The following is a 12339-nucleotide window of genomic DNA, read 5'->3' as shown; positions in this document are numbered from 1 at the left end:
TGATTGGACTGGTGTTTTATTAGTTCATTTCTTTGGGTCTCATAGTTTTTTCAATTTCTCAAACTTAAAATGAGTTCTCACTCCACAAATGAATGCCTGATCTGTCAGTCCCACACATGTAAGAAGGACCACAGAAGACATGCATTCAATTATTTCTGAGGTTTTGTTTTCCTGTCATCGCAATATTAAGTTTGCAAGAGTTAGCTCTGACGTCATCTGGAGTTGACAAAATAATTAGTTTGGGAGCTTTTTTTCTTTCTTTTCTTTTTTGGCAGCACGTTACGTTGGTTGCAACAAGATAAAATAATCACAAAAAAGAAACTCCTCGTGTGATCTTGAGACAATGAGCTTATTGTGTCGAGATCACAAAATAAAGTTTTTGTGATCGTGAGAAAACAAAACTTTCCATACACAATCTCCATGTTGAAGACATTAGCATGCGGTTGACACTAAATATTTTAAAAGTTTACTTTTCTGGGCTTTTTCAGATATAATGTTTTCAATTATGGCAGCACGGTAGCCTGTCATTTGGTCAGTCTGTTTGGCCATCTTTTTGTCTAGAACAAGATGTGTCAAACAAACCCAGATTGTAATTGAATTGTGACTGAAATTTGCTGTTGTTAGTCTTAGTCCCCAGAAAAATATTCTTAATATTTTGGTGACCTCCTGAACGAGCTCTGCCATCAGGACAGAATTTACACTCATAGACAAGAAATTTCAAAATCTAACATTTAGAATTTAAAACTATTACCGTCATTTTCTTAGCAAATTCATGCTCTTCAGAGAATAAACCGGTCTAATTCCAATATGCAATGGCACTCTCTTTTGTGTTTTGATTTTTATTCTTTGCACACTGACATGTGTAAACAGCATAAGGTCTTAGTGATGCCTAACTCAACAAGGTTACAACAAGTGTATATGTGCAATGTGCTTTCACAACAATCTACCACTTTCTACCTGTTAAGCTACAGTTTTCTTCATATCCAACATCTGTCCTCTGCTGGAATGAAGAGTTTTTTTAGACTCTGTGTATCCTTAAAGCAAAGGTTAGCTCCAAAGCTAAATCAGCCTCCAGTAAACCACATTGAGAACAACACAGCCAGACGAGTGGAGGGCAACGCAGTGTTTAGATTTAGATTAGTGGGTATAGCATTCAAGGCTGAGTTATTATTGGAGTCTGTGAGATAGTGTGTTATGAAGGGAAGAGAGACACTGAGCAGCATTTCTGCTTCTCCAAGATCTAAAAAAAATGAAGAAGACACCTCATCGAGTGTGGATCATCACTTTCTTTAGAGATTTGTTAGATTCAGATTAGGACTTCACACTAGTGTTCTGGGAGAAGGTGGAATAATTATAGGCATTTTTTGCTAATATTTTCCTGGACATTGTTTGTGGTGCAAGTTTAAAATCAAAAATGCCAATTTTGATAACTTTCCGAGGGGTCATTCCTATGTTCCCAGGGTCCTATGTTCCCAGAATTGACAGTAAATGGCCCATAACATGACAAAGAGTCCTATGTTCTACGTATGTGATCTCTCAGGGTCATATGTTCCCAGGGTTAGGGTTTTGACCAGAACACAGCAGAAGGATTAACATGTCTTAACATAATATTGAACTGGGGAAAATAGGACCTTGGGAACATGTGACCCTAGGAACATAGGACCCTGGGAACATGGGACCCTGTGAACATAGGACCATGGGAACAGTGATTGGTCAGGTGTGCTAAGGCATGAACGTTGGCAGGATTTGAACTTCTTTCTCTAGGTCTCTTTTTAAATCTGGGGCACAACTCAGTTTCCATGTGCACAACAAAGTGCAACACTCTGAATGAGTTCCAGGAAACACTGTCAGAAAATTGAGCGTGGTGATCAAGGGGGCATCTCATTGAACCACCCAATGTCCTCATTTGTAAATGAAGAAGCAACAGTTCCCCTCCTCCATCCCCTTCCCCATCTAAGTGTCCTTCTTGAGCCCTGGCATCCTGCAAAGGAAACTCATTTCAGCAGCTTGTATCCTCACTCTCATTCTCTTGGTCACTTCCCACAGCTCATGACCAGAGGTGAGGGTTGGGAATCAGGATCAGCTACACAGTTGAGAGCTTTACCTTCATGCTTAGCCCACTCTTGACCATTACAGCCTAGTACAAGGCCCTTATTACTGCCAATTCTATACAGATCCCTGCATCGGTTTCCAGCTCATGAATCAAGACCAAGAGATAGAACTACTTCACACAGCAACTAGTTCTCAACACAAAGGGGGCAGTCCTCTGTTTCGCACTATGGTATCAGACTTTGGGGTTGTGACTCTCTAGATGGAGATGGTGATCTCCCCCAGCTACACATGAAGTCACAGTGAAGAAAACAGAACATCATCTGCAAGCAGTAAAGCAAAATGTCACCAAAGTGCATGTTTTCCATTTAAATATTTTTTTCTAGATTAAAGATATTTTTATTGCAGCAAATCTTTGAATTATGGACCTTTAATATACAGTACGAAAAGACAAGTACTTTTCACAACTTTATAATAATATAAGTAGTCAAAATGTTGCCTTATATTGCCCTACCAACTGTGGAGCAACAACAGGTTTACAGAGTCCTGCAGAGTGCCCAAACACATACACAACCTCAGTCCTAGAGCAAAGCCACTAATTTAAAACTTAAGTACTATCTACTCCACCACTATCCACTTAGTAAGCCAGTGCTCTGGGCTGCAGTTGTTTTGAGTGCAGTTGGGAGAACAGAAAATGATTTAGCTGTGAAGTGACATAATTATAATGTTTGTTCTAGTCATTTGTGGTTTACCATTATCATTAATTAAAGCAGAGCCAAGTATCTATGATGACAAAAAAAACAGTACTCTGTTCTATGGGACGCCTTTTGTCTGCTAAGCACTACAACAACACCACCTCCATCCCATATAGGCGCTAATTTAAAATCCAGCTAAACACTGTGTAATCAGTCACTGTGTATTTTGTTAACTGGAGTTCTGGGCTGCAGCTGTTTTGAAATAACCGAGAAAAGGATTTAAGCAGCACTCTCACCTACAGTTTGCTGTCTAAAGTTGATTTTTCTTTTTTCTTTTTTTGATTTGTTTCATTTATGTTCAACCACACCAATTAAAGGTAACTGAGGGTTTGCCCTAAGTCACTTGACATGCTGGAGATAGGAGTCACAGAACTGCAGACCATACCCTAAAAATACCCAAACCATTGTTTATTTGCTCTAACAACAATCTTTCCATAACCTTTACCACACCACAAATTGGACATGTGCAGATACTGCGGAAAGCGAGAATTTTTTAAAACACTGGCATTTGATGTTGTTCCTTGTTTTGCAAAATCAACAAACTTCTACGTCTTTTATATTTCGACCCTCAATCATGCATTTCCTGTAGCTTGTGGATATAAAAGGTTACTTAAATTTGTGTTTAGGACATCTTACTCTTTTAACAAATCAAAAAACACTCACAACAGGGAAATTGCAGAGCTCTGATAGGATAAATAGGATCTATAGACAGAAATGGAATATGATATGCATAATTATGTTTTCATCAGTGTATAATCACCCATAAATAAGAATCATTATGTTTCGTTACCTTAGAATGAACCGCCACTTTTCTACAGCAGCCCAGAACGGACAACCAACAGAGGCTTTGAAAAGGGTGTTCCCATTTTTTGCAGTTTTTCCTTTACAATTGGAAGGGGAGGGTAAAGTGAGGGAGTTACAACCTTTACAGTCTTTACCTTTTAATGTTAATTACATGCTTATGTTTTGTAAAATACATATTTTAAAATAAATTATAATCCATCGCAATGAGATCCACTTTAGAGTCTCAACAGCCTCAGTTTCCTTTGTTGTCGGAACTCAAAGTTTAAACCACATTTGGGTCCTTTTAGCATCTGTTCTGGAGCTTTCAATCATATCATTCGGTCCTCATCAGATGATTGAGTTTGCTCGATTTCGATGAGTAATTTAAGTTCATTCTTGCCTTTGGAAACAGCAGCTGAAAACACAATCTCACCTCCACGTGCATTGTGTAGCTATGTAGATACAGAGTTAGTAGTTCTCAGTTTGTGATTGAGCTCTTTGTCTCCTCTCTGCTAACACAAACAGCACAACTTTCACCATTTTTACCACCGCCTGTTTTCTAGGCTGTTGCTTTGGTTGAGTGTCTGAGCGGACAGACGGTAATTTAGCCATAAAGTGGGATAATGAGAATGTTTATTTTAGTATTTTTAGTATGCGTTTATCATTTTGTTTTTACATCATCATTATTGAAAACAGGTCAGCATAAACAGCGACACTCTGTCTTTACCCAAATACAAGTTTACAAGTTTATAGATGCATGAGTGTTTTCTCTGGGCAGCCCTGAGCTCTGTGTGAAAACATCACAAACCACTAATTTAAAACCTAAATACTATCCATTTTCTAGGCCAGTGTTCTCGTCTGCAGTTGTTTTGAAAGAGAAAGTGATTTAGATGTGAAGTGGGATAATGAGGATGTTCATTCTAGTAATATATTTTCTACAAAGACTGAGCTGTGCCCCAGTTTGATTCTATATTGTAATTCTTACCAGGTTTGCCGAATTAAGAACACTCAAAGATTCATATGCAGACAAAGTTTGTTTGATTTTTGAGCTGCTGACAGATGTCCCACAATGCAACGTTTAACAGGAATAGAAGGGCTGGTCCCAGCTGGAAAAAATTTAACCAAGTTGTTGACAGTGGTGAAACACTATGAGGATCTCACAAAACACAAAATAAAGGATTTCATTTATAAAAATATGTATCTTTGCCTTTGCTCAGCTTTTAAATGTTAAACTTTCGGGGCGGCAGTAGCTCAGTGAGTAGGGACTTGGCTTGGGAACCGGAGGGTCGCCGGCTCAAGTCCCACAGACCACTAAATATGGAGTGCGGACTTGTAGCTGGAGAGGTGCCAGTTTCACCTCCTGTGCTACTGCCGAGGTGGCCCTTGAGCAAGGCAACCCGAAACCTGCTCATGGGGCGCTTTGTAATACGGCAGGCCAAAAAGAGTGAAAAAAAACATTTCACCCTAGGGGGATCAAATAAAGTATTTCTTTTTCTTTTTCTTCTTCTTCTTCTTCTTCTTCTTCTTCTTCTTTTACAAATCACACTTAATTGACAACCACCGTCGCCTTGCATCCTCCTGCTTCTGTTAATCCAAAACATTTCTTTTGTTGTAACCGAAAAAGTAGTTTTGTGTGTCCTCGACCCTCTGTCCCACCCAAAACTGTTGGGCCAGCCATTTGTTAAAACAACACAAAGTCATTCCTTCAGTAAAGCCACTAATTTAAAACCTAAGTACTGCTTTACCACTTTCCAGAGGCTGCAGCTGTTTTGAGTGCGGTTGAGGGGAGAGAAAGTGATTTAGAGGTGAAATGGGATAATGATGATGTTCATTCTAGTCATTTCTGAGGCAAAAAACATCCTAATTTAAATGAGGGCAGACAATCTGTGATTAAAGCATGGCAGAGGAGGCCAACAGGCTGAGGGCAAATATAATTGTAGGTGCTATTGCTGGCATGATTTTGACACTGGTATCTGGTTTTCTGGTGTTAACAGAAACAATCTAAATGAAAACATTTTAGCTTTTTAACTAATTGAACTAACATTTTAATTTCTAAGACATAGATTTAAAAGAGTGCTAAAACATAGTCCAAAAGGGTAGCAACATGAAGGATAAAAACAAACCTCCATGTCACAGCACTAACATTACAATGATAACATCAGCTGTACAGAATGCTTTAGATTGCATTGCGAATGAGATAGAGCTCATTGCTAACATAGCACTTTAACATGCCCCAGGAATGGCACAAATTCATGCAAGGAGGCATTGTTGGGACTGTAAACTGGATGTTTCAGATTGACTGTGCGTATTCTAAGGTGTCATGAATCTTCTTCATAAATACAGAGACAAAAGGAAAAAGGAGAGACACTGGAAGGAAATAACAGAAAGAACTGGAGTTTCTGGCAAGTTCTCAGTTCAGACAGAGGCTGCAACTGCTACACAAACTCACACACACATTAAGTGTATTTATTGCAAGTTGGCTTATAGGTAAGGTCTGTACAGTTAAACAGTTAGGAGGATGAACCTAATTTGTCCATAGGAGCTGCCAGAATCAACAGAAAATTAAATGTACTTGTTGCTGCCTTAAGTAACAATAAGAATTGATGTCACCTTCAGGACAAACGTAATTTTTTTTGCCCCAAATGTGGTAAAGATCCAACAATAGTATAGTTTAATTCAATCTATATAACTTGTTTTAGGTATGTAATGAGCATTGCAACCACACAGGGCGCTAGTGAGTATGTACTTTTGTCCTTTTAGTCTTGTCCCTTTGTCTGTTGAAGCCTGTCTGTCCAGGGTTCTGGGTTGCAGCTCAGTTGTTTTGAGTGTGGCTGACGCTTCGATATGATTTAGATGTGAAGTGGGATGTGTCAAAGTATTTTGGAGGAGAAGGAGCGAGAGGCAGAGCTGCTGCTACATTACTGAGTCCTCAGCAGTGTGGTTTTAAAATGCTGTAATTCAGCAGAGCCTCCCATGGTTGCTGGAATCTGACTTTTCTTGTTTTATTCTGAGTTTTATTTTTTATTTAATTGTTAAGTTATGTTTGGTGGATTAAGTCAGTCAGTGAAGTGTATCCCATAGTTTCCAGAGTGTGGTAGGTCGCCTTAAAGGACCTTCAAGGATTATAGTGGTGTCTTTGCATGCTTTACCTAATTTAATACAAATTATGTGTACTTTGAATTACTGCCGACCATTTTCCAAACCGTACAGTAAGTTCTTATTTTGATTTCCTCCCTTCCAGGCAGCCTGTGGTTTCAGTTCATTTCTATAAAAATCAATTTGTAGAGACTCAAAATTTGCTGCAGACAGCTAATTCATCACAGTCAGCACTTATTTTTTTATACTTTGTCAGAGTAAAAGTCTTTTCTGCCGTTAAATGCTCCATCGTGTGAGAAATGTCTATGTTTGCTTTTTATTTTTTGTAGTTCGATTCTTTACCACAATTGCTTGTAAATAGTTTGACAGCAGACTTTCAGACCTCAGATGTCAGTGCTTCCCGCCCGCACATGAATGCATCACCTGAACAACCTTCAAGAGCAATATGTGCTCCCAGCACTGATGACAAAATATCTTCTTGGTCAACACGGTGTTCCCTGTCAAGCCTATCTCAATGGAGTTTAAAGTCTGAGTCTGTTAATCTTCACCGTGTACTGAAGTGAACTGAAACCAGCAGTCTCTGTGAAAAATTGACCTAAAAATCATACGGTCACCATGATCCGCTATTAATCTGGGTTTCAGTGATCTGGACCTGGATGAGTGGTAAAATATAGTTGGAGTGACTGATGAATAATGTCCCTTCATGGTTTAACACCAACCATGTTACCAAACAAAAACTTCTATGATTCTCCAAATCCTGGATGTTTAATGAGAAGAAGATGAACATATACTTTATTAATCCCAAATGGGGAAATTCTTTTTTCACTCTTTGTTTTACGCACACAGGCCTGAAATACAATCATGCACATGGAGGGCTTTTAGACATGCAAATGTGGACAGATGGTGGAGTGATGGGCTGCCATGTAGGGGCACTTCTCCAGCTACCAGTCCACACTCCATACTGTGGTCGATGCTGGACTTGATCTGGCAAGCCTCTGGTTCCTAAGCCAAGTCCCTACAGACTGAGCTACTACTATTATCACCGCCTTAATGGAAACACATTTTGTTTGTTTTTGTTATTGTGTTTTGGCTAATGCCAAAAAATTTTAATTTGTCACAAAGGTATGTGCATATATCCACTAAAGTATGGTTAAGGTTACAAAATGATTGTGCTTATTGTCACTGTTGGGCGTAAACTTCATATCTCCATATTTGTTATATTAATGCTGTTGGTCATCCTTTACATCTGTCGGTTTTACATATATTTAACCAATGAAAAGTAGTAAAATGAACAACACCAGCTGACTACGCACTGTTCAATATTGTTATAAGTTGGCTAAGTTTTGGAGAATTTAAAAAACTTAGCCAACTTTCTTCTTCTTATACTTCTTCTTCTTCTTCTTCTTCTTCTTCTGCCTCAGGTTGGGTCCCCCTAAAGTGGCCTGTGCGGGGCACTTCGTTTTGTGGAAGTGAATTTGGCGCAGCCATTTTTTCCTCTTTGCAGTCTGTTTTGGGGATTTTGTGTGTTTTTGGGTATTTGCAGCATTTTTAATTGGCAGTTGTTTTGTGGGTTTGTAAGTTTTTGGGGCCTTCTGCTTCGGTTTCTGTGTTTGGCCAGCATTTTTCTGTTGGCTTGGGCGTTTTTCTGTTGCCAATTTGTTTTATGTGTTTGTGTGTTTTTGGTTTTGCATTATTCCTGTGTTTGCAGCGTTTTGCCGTTTGCGGCGAGTTTGCATTTGTCGGCCACCGTAAATATGGATTTAATGTATAAGGATGCTGGGCTGAATAACACAGTACTTGTTGGAAGCCTTGAACCTGTAATATCTTGGCAGAAAGTTTGATTATATTTGACAATATACAATATTGGAACATCATATTTATGACCTACACCTTCACAAATTGAATCTCCAAAATATTAGTAGAAACTTGAGCAACTAAAGAAACTTCCAAATTGTAATGTAGCAAATTAAAAGCATGTCCATAAACTAAACTGTAATAGAAATGTTTGTATTGGATAAATAAGGACGTTTGAAAGAGTCGACACAAAACAGCTGAAATGTGGTTTTAGACTTTCAGAAAAGTTTTGTTTAAAATATCTGTTCCCAAATAGTGGAAGCTCCTGTGTCTGTGCGTAAGACTCCCTCTTCACTGAGCACTTATTCATGTACTAGACTAGTACAGTAGTGTTGTTCATGTTGTGACTAAGACATTAAATACGGGACAGTAACCACCACAACAACAAGCACTTGTAAAGGATCAATAAGCTTTCCAGACTTTTATGTGTTTTTCTATATGTTAAAGATTTTACACAAACTGAATGGAAACATACAGTAGTTGTGAGAATAAAAAGACAGATTCCTGAAAGGAGAGATGCACTGTAGGGCCAATGAGAAGAAGATGAGAAAGACAAAGACAAAAAGAAAGCTAAAAGTATGGAAAAATGTACCAGAGTTTGGCAGAAAAAGCAAGAAATTGAAAGGATCAATGAAAGACGAGAGAAAAAAAGGAAGAGATGAAAGGAAGAAAGAGGAGTCGAATGGGGACATGTGAAGAGAAAGAGATATATATGTACAGTATGGAAGTGACAGATGGAGAGAAATAAGAAGGGATGAGAGGCAGAAAGAGGAGGAGTGATGAACAAACTCAGAGCCTCCAGTTTAGTCGGCCACAGAAGTTGGGAAAGTATTCTGTGGTCGCTGCAAGTATTCAGAAAATGTTAAAGACGGAGGGAGGGGATCACTGACTGCAGAGAGAGTGTGTGTGTGTGAGAGAGAGAGAGAGAGAGACAGAGAGAGAGGGTCATGTATACACGGTTGTTTAAGTATTTGCGTGCGATTCTCAGTGTGAATATATGACGTGCACAGATAGGTGGTGTGTACAAACATATGTGTGTTGTTGGTTATAAACAACATATGTGTTTTTATTAGTGGTCATGTGACATTTTGTATGTTTATGGGATGTGTGCGTCTGTGTGTAAAACTCAAGAAACACTCACATGCAGTGCTGTGTGTGTGTCGATGGAAAGTAGCTAAAGCTTGCTACCTAACGTCATTTTGCATATGTGTGTATTTATAAAAAGATATTTATGAGGGTGGCAGAAATGATGTTATATTATCTACGTTGCTTTTGGAAGCAGTCTTTCATGTCTTCATGAATAAAAAATTGAATAAAGTTTCTTCCTTCAGCCTGAGCCTCACAAACAGCAGCCACAGATTTTAAGCCTTTTTTCGCCCTGGGTTTTGACTCTCAGGCAGCATACAAAGTAGAGGTCTTCCCAGGTCCAAAATGTTGGACCCCATCCAAACTGACCCACAGAAAACCCACCGAATAAAAGAAGAGAATCCAAATTGGAGGGGGGACGTGAGGACAAGGAGACCTGATCCAAAATGTGGTTGACCTGAACAGACCCTCACAGAGAGAGAACACCAGCAGCAGCATGATGAGTAACAATAAGCAAGCAGCCATGCTTGAAAGAGCAGCAATGCAATAATGCTCTAAAAAACATATGTGAAGTCACAGAAACTAGAAAATGCATCAAAAATGAATTCATAGAAATGATGGTAAGACCTATTTTCACCTCCAGCACCAGCAATAAAACATTCTGTAGCCAACTGGACTAAACAGAAGTTTTATAACCAATTTAATATGAATCAAATTCCAGTTTATTTGTATTAATCTGTTACATTGGCCACTGATTTTAACATTTTTCATCCTGATGATCATGTAATCAGAGCTCATACAGAGTACACCTGGATCCATTTACATCCATTTGGGTACAAGACATACTGACACACATAATAACCCAAGACAAGTGGCATTAAAACAAGACTCTACAATCTGCCCTTCCTCACTGTTGGGGTTGTATGCAGTAATAAAAGGAAAACTCCAGACATCCAGATAAAAAATAATTGTATTTATATTCTGATTTATATTTTAATGTAATATTCTCTAAAAAAAGATGTAACCTCTGATTCCATGGTAGCCAGAAGCTCTGAAACCAGTGCTGTGATTTACACTGAGCAGCTGAACTCAAAGAACATCTTTTATCAGTGGATGGATTCTCCTCAGAATCAAGAGTCTTTCTTTGTTCAGTTTTATATCAGTGTCACAAAGAGACTCAGAGGTGACAGGAACTTGGTTTTTTGACTATTTTGGCAAGTGAACACACCAAGAGATTTGTGATTTTAAATCTGTTCAGTCAGCAGATTGTTTTTTCTTTGTCAGAGGCTGGAGAACCGACTGGACAGATGGCTATAATAGAGAGAAGAAGATGGTCATGGCCCTGTCATTTGTTTTTCCCATACACACATACATATATTATATAAGGTCACATGCTCATCAACACAAACAAACAATCAGAAAACAGCTGACGGTGCGTTCTGTGTGCAGCGGAAAACAAACAGAGACAAACAAAAGACACACAGGTTAACAGAAAAACAAACATATATCCCTCCCTCTGTGTGTGTGTGTGTGTGTGGTCATCAGCAATGTACACACACACACACACACATTCACTGCGTCCCACCATTGTCCTGCTGCACTTAGTTCATACACAATGTAAACATGTGGACACACGTGTAAAACGTGCTGCGCTCACTTATACACACAGCTGATAGGAATCTATAGTGTGTGTGTGTGTGTAGGTGTGCGTGTGTGCGTGTCTGTGTGCGCATGTGTGTGTGCGTGTGTGTGTGTGCTCTGCATGGAGGGCAGTTTCTGGGAATTGTGCTGCTGCCACAGTGGGGAGATGCTGAGAGCAGCAGGAGGGTGGAGAGAGTGTGTGTGTGTGTGTGTGTGTGTGCGTGTTCATTGTTTTCACTTGTTACATGGATAAAGATTAGAGCGCCTTTTCAACACTCAAAACCTCACTCACACACACACATACAAACACAAAGCCATGCATACACCCTAGTCTGACCTATATCCAACTTTGCATGCAAACACACACACGCCACACACTCTCTCAGAATAATGAGGGCAGGCATGCTGAAAGAAGGACAAAGCCTGTTACTTCATGACTGTGTTGATGGAAAGTGACACAGACTCATTTACCTTATAAAACCCCTTTTAACCTGCTGGATGTCAACCTGCTTTATTTGACCAGAGTGGTAGTGTATGCAACAGCATTAAAGGAAAACTTCATACAACTTAATACAACTTTGGTGTTGGGACTGAAAGTTCACTATTGACATTGGAAACAACAATTTCAAAAATTGTGGTGAGATTCTTTTTGTGTGTTTTTGTAGCTCTGGCCATCAGTTCTATTGGTTGTTATAACTTATTGATTTTAAGGAGTGTAAGAACCCTCTAGCTCTAGTTCACTTCTGTGAAGAAACTAAATAAAGTGTGTCACCAAAAACCGTTAGGGACAAGAAAACATTGAATTTATCAAAACAAGAAGCCTATTAAGTTTGTACGATTGTTACAAATGATAAAAAATACATAATACAGAATTGTATAAAAAGTTCCCTGAATAGGAAATAATCTGCTCAAAATCCATCCAAATCTCTGGTTTTACACAAACCTCCTACAGATATTGTGTTCAATTCAATTTTCAATTCAATTCAATTCAATTGTATTTGTATAGCGCCAATTCATAACAGAAGTTATCTCAGGACACTTTTCAAATAGGAGCAGGGGTAATATAGTACTATGA

Source organism: Morone saxatilis, unplaced genomic scaffold (assembly GCF_004916995.1).
Source record: "Morone saxatilis isolate NCDOM2014 unplaced genomic scaffold, NCSU_SB_2.0 Contig15, whole genome shotgun sequence".
NCBI lineage: Eukaryota > Metazoa > Chordata > Actinopteri > Moronidae > Morone > Morone saxatilis.
The sequence above is the reverse complement of the archived record's forward strand: the minus strand, read 5'-3'. Positions refer to the sequence as shown.